Source organism: Pristiophorus japonicus, chromosome 2 (assembly GCF_044704955.1).
Source record: "Pristiophorus japonicus isolate sPriJap1 chromosome 2, sPriJap1.hap1, whole genome shotgun sequence".
Classification (NCBI taxonomy): domain Eukaryota; kingdom Metazoa; phylum Chordata; class Chondrichthyes; family Pristiophoridae; genus Pristiophorus; species Pristiophorus japonicus.
Window position 1 is genome coordinate 359,914,746 of NC_091978.1, and position 15,204 is coordinate 359,929,949.

Sequence of the window (15,204 nt, forward strand, 5' to 3'; positions counted from 1 at the left end):
TGGATAATTTGCAAATGCTTTCGACCGATATGATATCACTTTTTATTCAAGTCGACTTTTTGGCTGACAGTAGCATGGAGGCAAATATGACCCACGGTGACCAATAAGTGAGATTCTGTGCATTGAGTCAACAGCTTGAAATTCAATGGCAAAAGATCGACATATTGACCTTTGCATGATATTGGAGCTTTTTAGCAGGATTATAAATTACATGTTATTCAATTCAGAATACCTCCACACATGCCGTGACTTGATAAGGCTCATTAAGCCACAGTTGCCGAAAGGGGTTTGATTTTGACTGAATACCTGCGACGTTGGTTGCATAACTCAAATGTGACTGGAGGAATTCCAAACTCACAGTAACTGTCAAATGATGGCTCAAAGAATTCCTTAGGGCTCAGAGGTTACCCCCCCCACCCCCCTCCCATTCCATGTGCTGACAATATTTGGTGGCAGAAAGTATTGTTTGTACGAATGATGGAACACTAATTTGCACTAATGATGCCTAAACAACAACAGTGCACTTGAAAAAGTACTTCATTGGCTGTGAAATGCTTTAAGGATGTGAAAGGCACTATATAAAGGCAAATTAATTCTCACCCAATTTTTGTTCGTAACCCAAAGTTTGGAATCGGTCCAAAAGCTTAAGAGAGGTCATTTGAATTGTTGCATTGACCTACACAATTTAAGGCAAATATAATATATGTGCCAATGGAGTGTACACCAGCGGTATGCTGTGTTGATGCCCTGATGTTGACATCCCGAAAGTCATTGTTCCGAGCTGTGCACTTCAGTCGCACGTATAAGTGAAACTTTATCCATAAACATCTTTTTTTTAAATTCATTTATGGGCGTCTTTGGCAAGGCCAGCATTTATCACCCTTGCACTGCTGGTGTATGTGTGGTGAGTGGTTTGATACAACTGAGTGGCTTGCTGGGCCATTTCAAGGGCAGTTAAGAGTCAAGTGTGGGTCTGGAGTCACATGTAGGCCAGACCAGGTAAGGACGGCAGGTTTCCTTCCCCAAAAGACATGAGTGAACCAGTTGGGTTTATCCAACACTCCAATTAGTCTTGTGGTCCATTACTGATACTAGCTTTTTTTATTCCAGGTTTATTTCATTCAGTGAATGCAAATTTACAAACTGGTGGTGTTTGAACTAACATCGCGTGGATTACTAGTCCAGTAACATAACCACTATTCTACCGTGCTCCCTATCTGCACATGTAGGCAGCAGTTTTACAGGATGAACATTTGAACAAGGGAGCCCTTTAAACCATTCACAGATAGCTGTGCTTCTGACAGGTCCCACCATCTTACACTGGTTACAGCGTTAGAAATTGCACATGTATATTTAATTTCCCATTATTAGGAACGTGTGACGCTAACTTTTTGAAATTCCTTGTCAGATAGTCCATAAAGAGTCCTTTATTCATGTTGACTGAATGCGATTATTCCTGTCAGAGTGCTTATTCATTAAATATTCTGGCCTGCCTAAGCCACTTACAAATTACTTACAATTACTTATCTAATTAATCAGAAGAAGAACAGCGTACCATTCAGCCCTGATATGGCTCAGCGAAGCTACGTGCTGTGTGCAAGTAAAAACGAAAGGCCTATAGTGGCTTTCACAATCTCAGGTAGTTCCAACGCTCTTCAAAACCAGCAAAGTAATTTTTGAAGTGTAGTCACTGCTGCAATGTAGGAAACGCTCGCTTGTCATGAAGGAGTTCCGAGTAGAGCGCCTACTTTGGGCAAGTGAGCCAAAAGTGGGCAGAGGAAACGTTACAAGGTTAGCCTCAAAGCCTCCCTGATAAAGTGCAACCTCCCCACCGACACCTGGGAGTCCCTGGCCAAAGACCGCCCTAAGTGGAGGAAGTGCATCTGGGAGGGCGCTGAGCACTTCGAGTCTCATCGCCGAGAGCATGCAGAAAGCAAGCGCAGACAGCGGAAAGAGCGTGTGGCAAACCTGTCCCACCCTCCCTTTCCCTCAACGACTATCTGTCCCACCTGTGACAGGGACTGTGGTTCTCATATTGGACTGTTCAGCCACCTAAGAACTCATTTTTAGAGTGGAAGCAAGCCTTCCTCGATTCCGAGGGACTGCCTATGATGATGGTGGTAGGAAATGCAGCAGCCAATTTGCAAACAGCAATGTCTCAAAAACAGTAATGACCAATCTGTTTCGGTGATGTTGGTTGAGGGATAAATATTGTCCAGGACACCGGAGAGTCGATACCCCACTGGATGTCAACTTCAGTATTTAGAGATCGCAGAGGAGCAGAAAGATTTAGGGGTCCAAGTACAGAAATCACTAAACGTGGGCAAGTATAAAAAATAATGTAAAAGGCCAATGGAATGTTGACCTTTATCTCAAGGAGGTTGGAATACAAAGGGGCAGAAGTTATGCTACAGTTATATAAAGCTCTGGTTAGAATCATACAACCGTGGAAATTTACAGCACACAAGCAGGCCATTCGGCCCATCATGTCCGTGCCGACAAAGAGCTATGCAGCTTTCCAGCTCTTGGTCTGTAGCCCTGTAGGTTATGGCAATTCAAGTTCACATCCAAGTACAGATACTTTTTAAATGCAATGAGGGTCTCTGCCTCTACCACCCTTTCAGGCAGTGAGTTCCAGACCCTCACCATCCTCTTGGTGAAAAAAGTTCTCCCTCAAATCCCCGCTAAACCTCCTATCAGTTACTTCAAATCTATGCCCCCTGGTTGTTGACCTCTCTGCTGTAATGAGATAATGTATAGTGCCCTCTAGCTGGGAGGTATAGGGAACTGTATTGAGAGAGAGGGTCTGTGAAGGAACGCCTCAGACTGTCTGAGATCTCCCAAATCAAGAGAGTTAAGTTGAACTAAGTGTTCAAGAAACTATAAAAAATATGGTGTCAGAAGCAAAGACTTCCGATCTTTCGTCGAACACAGCTACGACTAAAATATTGGAACTGTAAGACTTTTTCGAACCGATCGAAATTGGCGTGAAGCAGTGCAGAGCGTGCTCCTACACATTGCGCGTGGATCCGTGATGGGTGATAAATAGTCATAAGCTTGTAAAATAATCTAGAGGCATTAGTAAAGTAAACTTAAAGTGGCATAGGTTATTGTAGAGCCTCGATTGAAAAAGTATTTCTACAATTACATGGCCATGATCTTTTACTATTAGACTTGCTCTAGTCTTCTGGGTATTTGAACTGAGTACATGTATGTGACAAACTCCAAGTCCTAAACTGTAGTGAGCTATCATGACCATCACGGTGCCAACTCCCGCGCACATTCCTCTCCCACCTCCATCGCAGGTGACGGGCGATTTGAAAGGCAACTAGAAAAAATTCAAAACAGCTGTGGGACAGCTATGAAATTATCACGAATATTGTGGAAAAACTAGATCGAGTTCGGGTTGCAACGTATATTACAGCCATTGGCAGCGATGCCCAGGATATCCACAATAATCTTCCCTACAAATCAGAGGAAGACAAGAAGTAAATTGAGATTATTTTGAAGCTCTGGAAAGAGCACTGTAAAGGTAAAACCAACACCATCTATGAACGGTACCAGTTTAACAACTGTGTACAAGGGGACGAGCGGTTTGACAGATATCTTGTGAAAGTGAGAGAGCTAGCATCATCATGTGATTTTGGCAATTTGAGGGATGATTTCATCAGAGACCACATAGTCTGCAGAATACCTGATAACACTCTGCGTAAGAGGCTGTTGCAAGAATCAAGCCTAACACTCGATAAATGTGTGATTGATAGAGAATTCAAACAGGCTGCATTTAGACAGGCTGTGAGAAAGCACAGACACCAAGTCAGAGATGCTACGTGAGTGGGAGCATGTTGCATTAAGTCATCAATCAACTTGACATTTTAGGACCTTGGGTAGCGAGCCAATTAAAAGGTTAAAAGACTATTAATTGAGCCAATAAGGTCAAAGAAGGCGAGTTCTTTTCTGTAAATTGATCCAGGTATAAGTACAGCCATTTTGACCATGTGGTCTCAGAAGGACAAAGTCCTGGCTTAAAGCCAAGAGCTTGTTACTGCTGTCTGCCAAAATAAAGTGACATTAAAACGACAATCGGAGTTCATATTTCATTGGAAATTAAGAGATCTAACAGTGATGCTCTGTAAAGCCACAGAGGTCGCAGTTGCGCAAATGAAATCCATGAAGCTCACTAAAACAGACTGAAGATGTCAAAGCTGTCAGACAGAAACCCTGACCCACAAAGAAAGAATTCACAGACAAAGAGTTCACGAACAATTGCAGATATTGTGGCAAAAAACAGGAGCTGTCAAAAATTAAATTCCCTGTATAATGGAAGTCCTGCACAAATTGTGGCAAATTATATCACTTTTCTCAAAAGTACAGACAAATTGGATCAAGGCAGAAGTCGACACATAACCTTAAATATCAGGGCAAGCCAAACGTTCACACACTATATGAAGAGAGTTATGATTGTACAGATGCTTGGTAAAGTAGATCGCACTATCAAGGACAAAGCTGACAGAAAGTATCCTAACAAGATTATGGCTACCTTCTCCATTAAAGATCAAATGGTAAAAATGCAAATAGATTGTAGGGCCACATGTAATGTGCTACCTCTTAGATACATAGAAACATAGAAAATAGGTGCAGGAGTAGGCCATTCAGCCCTTCTAGCCTGCACCGCCTTTCAATGAGTTCATGGCTGAACATGCAACTTCATTACCCCCTTCCTGCTTTCTCGCCATACCCCTTGATCCCCCGAGTAGTAAGGACTTCATCTAACTCCCTTTTGAATATATTTAGTAAATTGGCCTCAACTACTTTCTGTGGTAGAGAATTCCACAGGTTCACCACTCTCTGGGTGAAGAGGTTTCTCCTCATCTCGGTCCTAAATGGCTTACCCTTATCCTTAGACTGTGACCCCTTGTTCTGGACTTCCCCAACATTGGGAACATTCTTCCTGCATCTAACCTGTCTAAACCCGTCAGAATTTTAAACGTTTCTATGAGATCCCCTCTCATTCTTCTGAACTCCAGTGAATACAAGCCCAGTTGATCCAGTCTTTCTTGATAGGTCAGTCCCACCATCCCGGGAATCAGTCTGGTGAATCTTCGCTGCACTCCCTCAATAGCTCGAATGTCCTTCCTCAAGTTAGGAGACCAAAACTGTACACAATACTCCAGGTGTGGCCTCACCAAGGCCCTGTACAACTGTAGCAACACCTCCCTGCCCCTGTACTCAAATCCCCTCGCTATGAAGGCCAACATGCCATTTGCTTTCTTAACCGCCTGCTGCACCTGCATGCCAACCTTCAATGACTGATGTACCATGACACCCAGGTCTCGTTGCACCTCCCCTTTTCCTAATCTGTCACCATTCAGATAATAGTCTGTCTCTCTGTTTTTACCACCAAAGTGGATAACCTCACATTTATCCACATTATACTTCATCTGCCATGCATTTGCCCACTCACCTAACCTATCCAAGTCACTCTGCAGCCTCATAGCATCCTCCTTGCAGCTCACACTGCCACCCAACTTAGTGTCATCCGCAAATTTGGAGATACTACATTTAATCCCCTCGTCTAAATCATTAATGTACAATGTAAACAGCTGGGGCCCCAGCACAGAACCTTGCGGTACCCCACTAGTCACTGCCTGCCATTCTAAAAAGTACCCATTTACTCCTACTCTTTGCTTCCTGTCTGACAACCAGTTCTCAATACACGTCAGCACACTACCCCCAATCCCATGTGCTTTAACTTTGCATATTAATCTCTTGTGTGCGACCTTGTCGAAAGCCTTCTGAAAGTCCAAATATACCACATCAACTGGTTCTCCCTTGTCCACTTTACTGGAAACATCCTCAAAAAATTCCAGAAGGTTTGTCAAGCATGATTTCCCTTTCACAAATCCATGCTGACTTGGACCTATCATGTCACCTTTTTCCAAATGCGTTGCTATGACATCCTTAATAATTGATTCCATCATTTTACCCACTACTGAGGTCAGGCTGACCGGTCTATAATTCCCTGTTTTCTCTCTCCCTCTTTTTTTAAAAAGTGGGGTTACATTGGCTACCCTCCACTCGATAGGAACTGATCCAGAGTCAATGGAATGTTGGAAAATGACTGGCAATGCATCCGCTAGTTCCAAGGCCACCTCCTTAAGTACTCTGGGATGCAATCCATCAGGCCCTGGGGATTTATCGGCCTTCAATCCCATCAATTTCCCCAACACAATTTCCCGACTAATAAAGATTTCCCTCAGTTCCTCCTCCTTACTAGACCCTCTGACCCCTTTTATATCCGGAAGGTTGTTGGTGTCCTCCTTAGTGAATACCAAACCAAAGTACTTGTTCAATTGGTCTGCCATTTCTTTGTTCCCCGTTATGACTTCCCCTGATTCTGACTGCAGGGGACCTACGTTTGTCTTTACTAACCTTTTTCTCTTTACATACCTATAGAAACTTTTGCAATCCGCCTTAATGTTCCCTGCAAGTTTCTTCTCGTACTCCATTTTCCCTGCCCTAATCAAACCCTTTGTCCTCCTCTGCTGAGTTCTAAATTTCTCCCAGTTCCCGGGTTCGCTGCTATTTCTGGCCAATTTGTATGCCACTTCCTTGGCTTTAATACTATCCCTGATTTCCCTTGATAGCCACGGTTGAGCCACCTTCCCTTTTTTATTTTTACGCCAGATTTTTATTTTATTTTTTAATAAAATGTTTATTTTATACCTACCTAAAGGCTTAAAGATAAAAGAATCTAAGACAATACTGTCACTATATGACAACCATGCAACCATTCCAGTGGTAGGCACTTGTAGTGCGCCACTGGAAACTACAAAGAACAAGCAAAAGTACATTGTGCCCTTTGTGATCATTGAGGGCCAAAGTACACCACTGATTGGCTCACGTACTGCTCAACAGCTACAACTGATAAAAGTGCAGCATCAGAATATCGCGGTGGTAAATGAACCACGCAAATCGCAAACTACGAACAGGGCAAACGTCTCGCTAGCGTCAAAGACTGATGTCAACAATGCATATCCGGATGTGTTTAAGGGACTTGGACACATGCCAGGAACAGTTCACCTTGAACTTAATGAATCAGCCACACCAGCTGTAATGCCACCCTCATCATCATCATAGGCAGTCCCTCGGAATCGAGGAAGACTTGCTTCCACTCTTAACATGAGTCCTTAGGTGGCTGAACAGTCCAATACGAGAACCACAGTCCCTGTCACAGGTGGGACAGATAGTCGTTGAGGGAAGGGGTGGATGGAACAGGTTTGCCGCACGCTCTTTTCGCTGCCTGCGCTTGATTTCTGAACGCTCTCGGCGATGAGACTCGAGGTGCTCAGCGCCCTCCCGGATGCACTTCCTCCACTTAGGGTGGTCTTTGGCCAGGTTCTCCCAGGTGTCGGTGGGGATGTTGCACTTTATCAGGGAGGCTTTGAGGGTGCCCACCTTTGGCTCGTTTGCCATGAAATAGCTCCGAGTAGAGCACTTGCTTTGGGAGTCTCGTGTCTGGCATGCGAACGATGTGGCCTGCCCAGTGGAGCTGATCAAGTGTGGTCAGTGCTTCGATGCTGGGGATGTTAGCCTGGTCGAGGTCGCTAATGTTGGTGCGCCTGTCCTTCCAGAGGATTTGTAGGATCTTGCGGAGACATCATTGGTGATATTTCTCCAGTGACTTGAGCTGTCTACTGTACATGGTCCATGTTTCTGAGTCATACAGGAGAGCAGGTATTACTATGGCCCTGTAGACCATGAGCTTAGTGGCAGTTTTGAGGGCCTGCTCTTCAAACACTCTTTTCATCAAGCGGCTGAAGGCTGCACTGGCGCACTGGAGGCGGTGTTGCATCTTGTCATCAATGCTTGCTCTTGTTGATAAGAGGTTCCTGAGATATGGGAAATGGTCCATGTTGTCCAGGGCCGCGCCATGCCTCTTGATGACTGGGGGACAGTGCTGTGCGGTAAGGACAGACTGGTGGAGGACCTTTGTCTTGCTGATGTTTAGCGTAAGGCCCATGCTTTCATACACCTCAGTAAATACATTAACTATGTCCTGGAGTTCAGCCTCTGTATGTGCGCAGACACAGGCATTGTCCACGTACTGTAGCTCGACGACAGAGGTTGGGGTGGTCTTGGACCTGGCCTGGGGCTGGATAGGTTGAACAGCTTCCCACTGGTTCTGTAATTTAGTTCCACTCCAGCAGGGAGCTTGTTGACTGTGAGGTAGAGCATGGCAGCGAGGAAGATTGAGAAGAGGGCTGGGGCGATGACGTAGCCGTGTTTGACCCCGGTCCGGACATGGATTGGGTCTGTAATGGATCCGTTGGTAAGGATCACGGCCTGCAGGTCGTCGTGGAGCAGGCAGAGGATGGTGACGAACTTTTGGGGGCATCCGAAGCGGAGGAGGATGCTCCATAGATCCTCGTGGTTAACAGTATCAAAGGCCTTTGTAATGCCACCCAGGCAGGTGCCAATAGTGATCAAACAAACGCTAAAAGAGGAACTCGATCGTTTGGAAAATCGACAAATCATCACAAAAGTTGTTGAATCAACGGACTGGGTATGCAGTTTAGTGACTGTACAAAAAACAAATGGAGTCCAGTCCACTCTTGCTCCTACATATTCTAGTCTCCACCTGCTGGGTCTGTCGGGGGCGGAGCTTGCAATCTTCATCTTCTGATGCTGGGGTGGAATTGCTACCACCAGGCCAAAGGCTCACCCCATTCTACAGGTATGTTATGGTAATTATTCCCTGTATTTTAAAAGCTGCCCACCTGCATGGAGACCTGCACGCGCCAGTCTGGCCTGAGATTAATCCATTTTTAAATTGTTTTTATTGTTGTTGGTACAAATGGTACTGAACAAAATCTCGCCCCAGTCAGACATTGGCCGTGAGCCAGTGTCTGTGCAGCTGAAATGCCAAAGAGAACACTATCGTTCCCAGCCGCTAACTTTAGGAAGGGACATTATGTTGCAGGAACGTACACAGCTCTGCCATGAACCAATAAAAAAACTCTCATTCAGCTACAGTATGGACCATCAGATTACAGTGATTGTGGTCGTTCTTAACCATCTGCTGAAAGGGAGTATTGTGTGACAGTGCGGATATGTTGGAGCTGCAATGCACTCAGTTTTCAGCCCATTAAGACGGAAGACATTAATCAGGCTAACATAATACGGGTTGCTTTCTCGCTGTATAGCACAGGACAATTTTCCTACCAAGCCATCTCAATTCACTGACAAAGAAAAAGAAAATAGGGAGGTCACATATTATTTATAAATGGGGTTGAAGAGCAAAGTGATCTCGCAGTACAAATACACAAATTACTAAAAGTAGCGATGCAGGTTAATAAGGCCATAAAAAAGCAAACCAAGCATTAGGGTTTATTGAAAAGTAGAGAAGTTATGCCAAGTCTGTATCGAACCTTGGTTGGACCACACTTGGAGTATTGTGTACAATTCTGGTCGCCATATTATAAAAAGGATATAGAGGCACTGTAGAGGATGCAAAAAAGATTTACAAAGATGATATCGGGCACACGAGGGTATACCTATCAGGAAACAATCAGCAGACTGGGTCTCTTTTCTCTTGAAAAAAGAAGGCTGAGGGGTGACCTCATAGAGGTCTTTAAAATAATGGAAGGTTTTAATAGAGTAGACACACAATGGGGAAGAGCAAAACTAAAGGCCATCAATATAAAATAGTCACCAAGAAATCAAATAAGGAATTCAGAAGAAACTTCTTTACACAGAGATTGGTGAGAATGTGGAACTCACTACCACAGGTGTTATGTATGCACCTGTGAGTATGCTCACAGGTTTGTAGAGCTGTTGCATTGTGAGTGGCTTAGCCAGTCATGTGATGTTCACAGGACTCAATAAAACCCCAGCCAGTTGGGTCTAGGTCATCTACAATGATGTATGCAGATAGAGCGTGGTGGATGCCCTGGTATTGTTAAACATTTGTTCATAAACCAACTAGTTCTTAATAGCAATGTGTTGCTATGAATTCTTAAGCAAAGAACCCATGAAGCAAATACATTACAACAGGGAGTGATTGCAGTGAATAGCATAGATACATTTAAGGGGAGGCTGGATAAGCATATGAGGGAGAAGGGAATAGAGGGTTACGGTAATGGAGTTAGATGAGGAAAGACGGGAGGAGGCTCGAGTGGAGCATAAACTCCGGTGTGGATTGGTTGGGCCGAATGGCCTGTTTCTGTGCTGTGCATCCTGTGTAATCCTATGTAAGTCCCAGTTACAGAATTGCCTGTTGCCTAGAATGGCAATCAATTACCATAACGTCTTCTACCGTGCTGTGAAATATTGGAATTGCAACCTTTCTTGTTCACGCACTCTAAGCCCGATCAGATTGTGAAACCACGCTCTCAGAAACCGAGAGCCGCCAAATAAAGACTGCAATCCAGAATCATTCCTCATCCTTAACTTATGCAAGGTTTCAGAGTTCTGTGTAGTGGAGCATCTATCTCTCTCTCTCTCTTTCTGCCAGTCCAGCACTCTCCCTCGAAACTACTGTAAGTAATCCTGGACTTTTAAAGTAATGTCATTGCACAATCAATTTGACTGAGATTTATGTTCACATTAACAAGTTTGTTAAGTGGGATTTTCTTTCAAGTTCCAGTGCGCCGGAATTTAGGGGATTTCTGTTCTGTTCACGTGCTTGTACTGGCAAGATGATGCATTCTTATTTTCCCTTTCAAAAAAATACCATACAATAGTCAGCCATGGGGCTTAGCGGGTAGCACACTCTCCTCTTGGAGTCAGAAGGTTGTGGATTCAAGTCCCACTCCAGAGAGTTGAGTTCAAAAATCTAGGCTGACACTCCCAGTGCAGTACTGAGGGAGTGCTGCACTGTCGGAGGTGCCGTCTTTCAGATGAGATGTTAAGCCGAGTCCCTGTCTTCTCCCTCAGGTGGACGTAAAAGATCTCTTGGCACTATATCAAAGAAGAGCAGGGGAGTTCTCCCCAATGTTCTGGCCAATATTTATCCCTCAATCAACATCACAAAAACAGATTATCTGGTCATTATCACATTGCTGTGTGTGGGAGCTTGCTGTGCGCAAATTGGCTGTCGCATTTCCCACGTTACAACAGTGTCTACACTCCAAAAGTACTTCATTGGCTGTAAAGCACTTTGGGATGTCCTGAGGTTGTGAAAGGCGCTATATAAATGCAAGTCTCTTTCATTTTTTTTCTTTAAAGCACAAACAGAAATATAGTCAAAAGGCCGCTCACAAGACGACGCAAACTGAAGAAATTCACAAAAAGAACTAAAGGCAAGGTTGGAAATCTTTGCACACAGTAGGTGGCTGGAATGTGCAGTTCTCCACCACAAACCAGTAAAGATTCCTAAAAAAGAGAGGACTATCAAAGTGTACAGGGAGCAAGCAGGAAAGTGGGATGAGGTCAGGTGGATCTAGGAGAAAACACTTTACGGCCTCTTTTTGTGCAGGACCTTTCTATGATCTTATGGCTTCCAGATCTTGCTAGAAGCGAATGAGACCTGTGTGTGCTCGCTGACCTACATTGGCTCCCAGTCCCCTCGTGTTCAGATCCTTCCATGGCCTCGCCCCTCCCTATCTCTGTAACCTGCTCTAGCCAGTTGTAACCCTCAGAGATCTCCAAGTTCCTCCAACTCTGGCCTCTTGTCCATCCCCTATTCTCTTCACCATCATCATCATCATAGGCAGTCCCTCAAAATCGAGGAAGACTTGCTTCCACTCTAAAAGTGAGTTCTTAGGTGACTGAACAGTCCAATCCGGAAATTATAGTCTCTGTCACAGGTGGGACAGACAGTGGTTGAGGGAAGAGGTGGGTGGGACTGGTTTGCCGCACGCTCCTTCCGCTGCCTGTGCTTGATTTCTGCATGCTCTCAGCGATGAGATTCGAGGTGCTCCGCGCCCTCCCGGATGCTCTTCCTCCACGACCTTCTGACTCCGCGGTCTTTGGCCAGGGATTCCCAGGTGTCGGTGGGGATGTTGCACTTTATCAAGGAGGCTTTGAGGGTGTCCTTGAAACGTTTCCTCTGCCCACCTGCGGCTCGCTTGCACAGAGTCACAATGCTGATTCCGTCCACTATGGGGTACAACGAACATGATCTTCATGGTGCGACAACTGCAAGAGAAACGCAGGGAACAGCACCAACCCTTGTACATGGCCTTCCTTGACCTCACAAAGGCCTTTGACACTGTTAACCGCGAGGGATTATGGAGCGTCCTCCTCCGTTTTGGCTGCCGCCAAAAGTTTGTCGCGATCCTCTGCCTGCTCCATGACGACATGCAAGCCGTGATCCTGACCAACAGATCCACCACAGACCCGTCCGGACCGGGGTCAAGCAAGGCTGCGTCATCGTGTCAACCCTCTCTTTGATCTTCCTCGCTGCAATGCCCTTATTCTCTTCACCTCACCAATAGTGGCCATGCCTTCAGCCATCAATGCCGAAACTCTGGAATTCTCTCCCTAATGCTCTACGCCTCTCCACCTCCTTGTTTAAGATTCTCAGTAAAACTTGCTCTTTGACCAAGCTTTTAGTCACCTCTCCTAATATCCCCTATTGCACAGGTTCTTCTTCTCATTTTGATCGAGACCCCATCCACTAATATCTGAAAGTTGTCCAGTAGGACCCACAGGTGGCCCCAGTGCCCATCATTCAAGGAATGCAAATGGTGGGCAAGGCTATGGGGACAGTTTGCCTCATTGGCATACTCTTTACATATGTCCACCCATATAGTGGCGGGCATAGTGCTCCCTGATGGGATTAACTCCTGGCTGGGAGGCAAATCCTCAATTTTCTTTCCACCTCTGCCCATCCCAGATCTGCCAAAACTTCGGCAGAAAAGTCGGATAAAGTCTCGATTTTAAAACTCTTGTCATTGTTTTCAATTCCCTCCATGGCCTCACCCCTCCCTATCTCTGTAACCTCCTCCAGCCCCACAACCCTCTGAGATGTCTGCGCTCCTCCAATTCTGCCCTCTTGCGCATCCCCGATTTTAATTGCTCCACCATTGGCGGCCGTGCCTTCAGCTGCCTAGGCCCCAAACTCCCTAAACCCTCTCCGTCTCTCTTTCCTCCTTTAAGACGCTCCTTAAAACCTACCTCTTTGACCAAGCTTTTGTTCACCTGCCCTAATATCTCTTTATGTGGCTCGGTGTCAAATTTTGTTTCATAATAGAAACATAGAAAATAGGTGCAGGAGTAGGCCATTCGGCCCTTCGAGCCTGCACCGCCATTCAATAGGTTCATGACTGAACATGCAACTTCAGTACCCCATTCCTGCTTTCTCGCCATACCCCTTGATCCCCCTAGTAGTAAGGACTACATCTAACTCCTTTTTGAATATATTTAGTGAATTGGCCTCAACAACTTTCTGTGGTAGAGAATTCCACAGGTTCACCACTCTCTGGGTGAAGAAGTTTCTCCTCATCTCGGTCCTAAATGGCTCACCCCTTATCCTTAGATTAAAACGAATTTGAAAAGAGTTGCATAAATGTGTAGTCGGAAGGAACATTTAGAGTTATTTCTAAATGGAATTAAAATAGTACATAATGAGATAGGGAAATGGAATAAGTACGTATCTGGCAATTGTCTGATCAGAGATAAATGGACTCTTTTCATTCCCAGATCCTTTTATTCTTGGAATACAGGATTGGATTAACTGAAATTATTCCAGCCTAAAGCTGAGAACAACAGGAAGAACTAGAATGGTCTCGTCACAAAGGCATCTCCACGACAAAAAAAAGCTTTTCCAAACTAGCTCTTACCCACTGGATCACCATCAAATTCTGCATTAACACGTTACATGGTTTATCATTTGTATTCCTGATTACCCGTTTTCTATATGCAACATCTCTACCAGACAACTTCTTGTTAAATTACCATTGGTTTTATAACCTTTTTCAAGCTGCTCAACTTTTACGTTTGAAGTGCTTTGGGATATTTTGCTACATTAAAGATGCTATATAAATTCAAGTAGTGTTGTTGTTGTAGACCTATGGTTCTAAGGGTGTGCAGAATCTCGCTTTCCGGACACACAGAGCAGAGAATTTGCCGTGGTCATCACCCCAACCAATTCACGGCTCACTCGATTTTCTGGACATTTTCCAAGATTTTGTGCTGGCAACAGAGTCTCGGAAACTTTACTCCGAATAATTTTTTATGAGGTGAACACTGGTTAGAGTTTACACTTATACAGTTGGTGTTAATCTAAACACAACATATTGTTTGGTTTGGCAATAGTCGTACAGTCCTACACGTTCAGTTGTTGCACACGCAAGTATTATACTCATCGAGTGCCCACTCTACCTCAGTATCATCCGGCTTCCAGTGTCGGCCTTGGCTCAGTCGGCAGCACTCTCGCCTCTGAGTCAGCAGGCAGCAGGTTTCAGTCCCACGCCAGAGACTTGACCACGAAACCCAAGCTGATATCCCCCAATGCAATGCTGATGGAGCGCTGCATTGTCGGAGGTGCCGTCCTTCAGAGAAGAGGCCAACGAGCAGTGGGCATAGATTTGAAATAATTGGTAAGAGGATTAGAGGGGATTTGAGGGGAAATTTCTTCACCCAGAGGGTGGTGGGGCTCTGGAACTCACTGCCTGAAAAGGTGGGAGAGGCAGAAACCCTCATCACATTTAAAATACTTGGATGCGCACTTGAAGTGCCGTAACATACAGGGCTACGGACCAAAAAGCTGGAAAGTAGGATTAGGCTGGATAGCTCTTTGTTGGCCGATGCAGTGTGGGCCGAAATGGCCTCCTTCTATGCTGCAAATTTCTGTGCTTCTATGATTCTATAAGACCTCTCGGGTGGATGTAAAGGATCCCATAACACTTTTTTGAAGAAGAGCAGAGGAGTTCTCCATGGTGTCCTCAACCAACATCATTAAAGCTGAAGATTTGGCCATTTATTTCATTGCTGTTTGTGGGAGCTTGCTGTGCGCAAACTGGCTGCTGCATTTCTTGCATTACAACAGTGACTACACTCCAAAAGTACGTCATTGGCTGTAAAGCGCTTTGGGACATGCTGAAGTTGTGAAAGGCGCTATATAAATATCGGTATTTCTGGAAGAATGGAGTCTGATTCTTGCATGACATTAATAAAGTGAGAGAGCCTCATCTTAGGATTTCATAAAAATTATGCCTCTGGTGGCTTTTTTAATCATTAAATCGACGGTTGTGACAG

The 15,204-nt window shown here is 44.9% G+C and overlaps 1 long non-coding RNA gene across 1 annotated transcript in view; it reads left to right on the plus strand.

Moving 5' to 3' along the window:
• Positions 1-15,204, plus strand: part of LOC139250271 (uncharacterized) — a 90,719-nt gene that overhangs the window by 16,008 nt on the left and 59,507 nt on the right. The gene's annotated exons all lie outside the window — the stretch shown is intronic.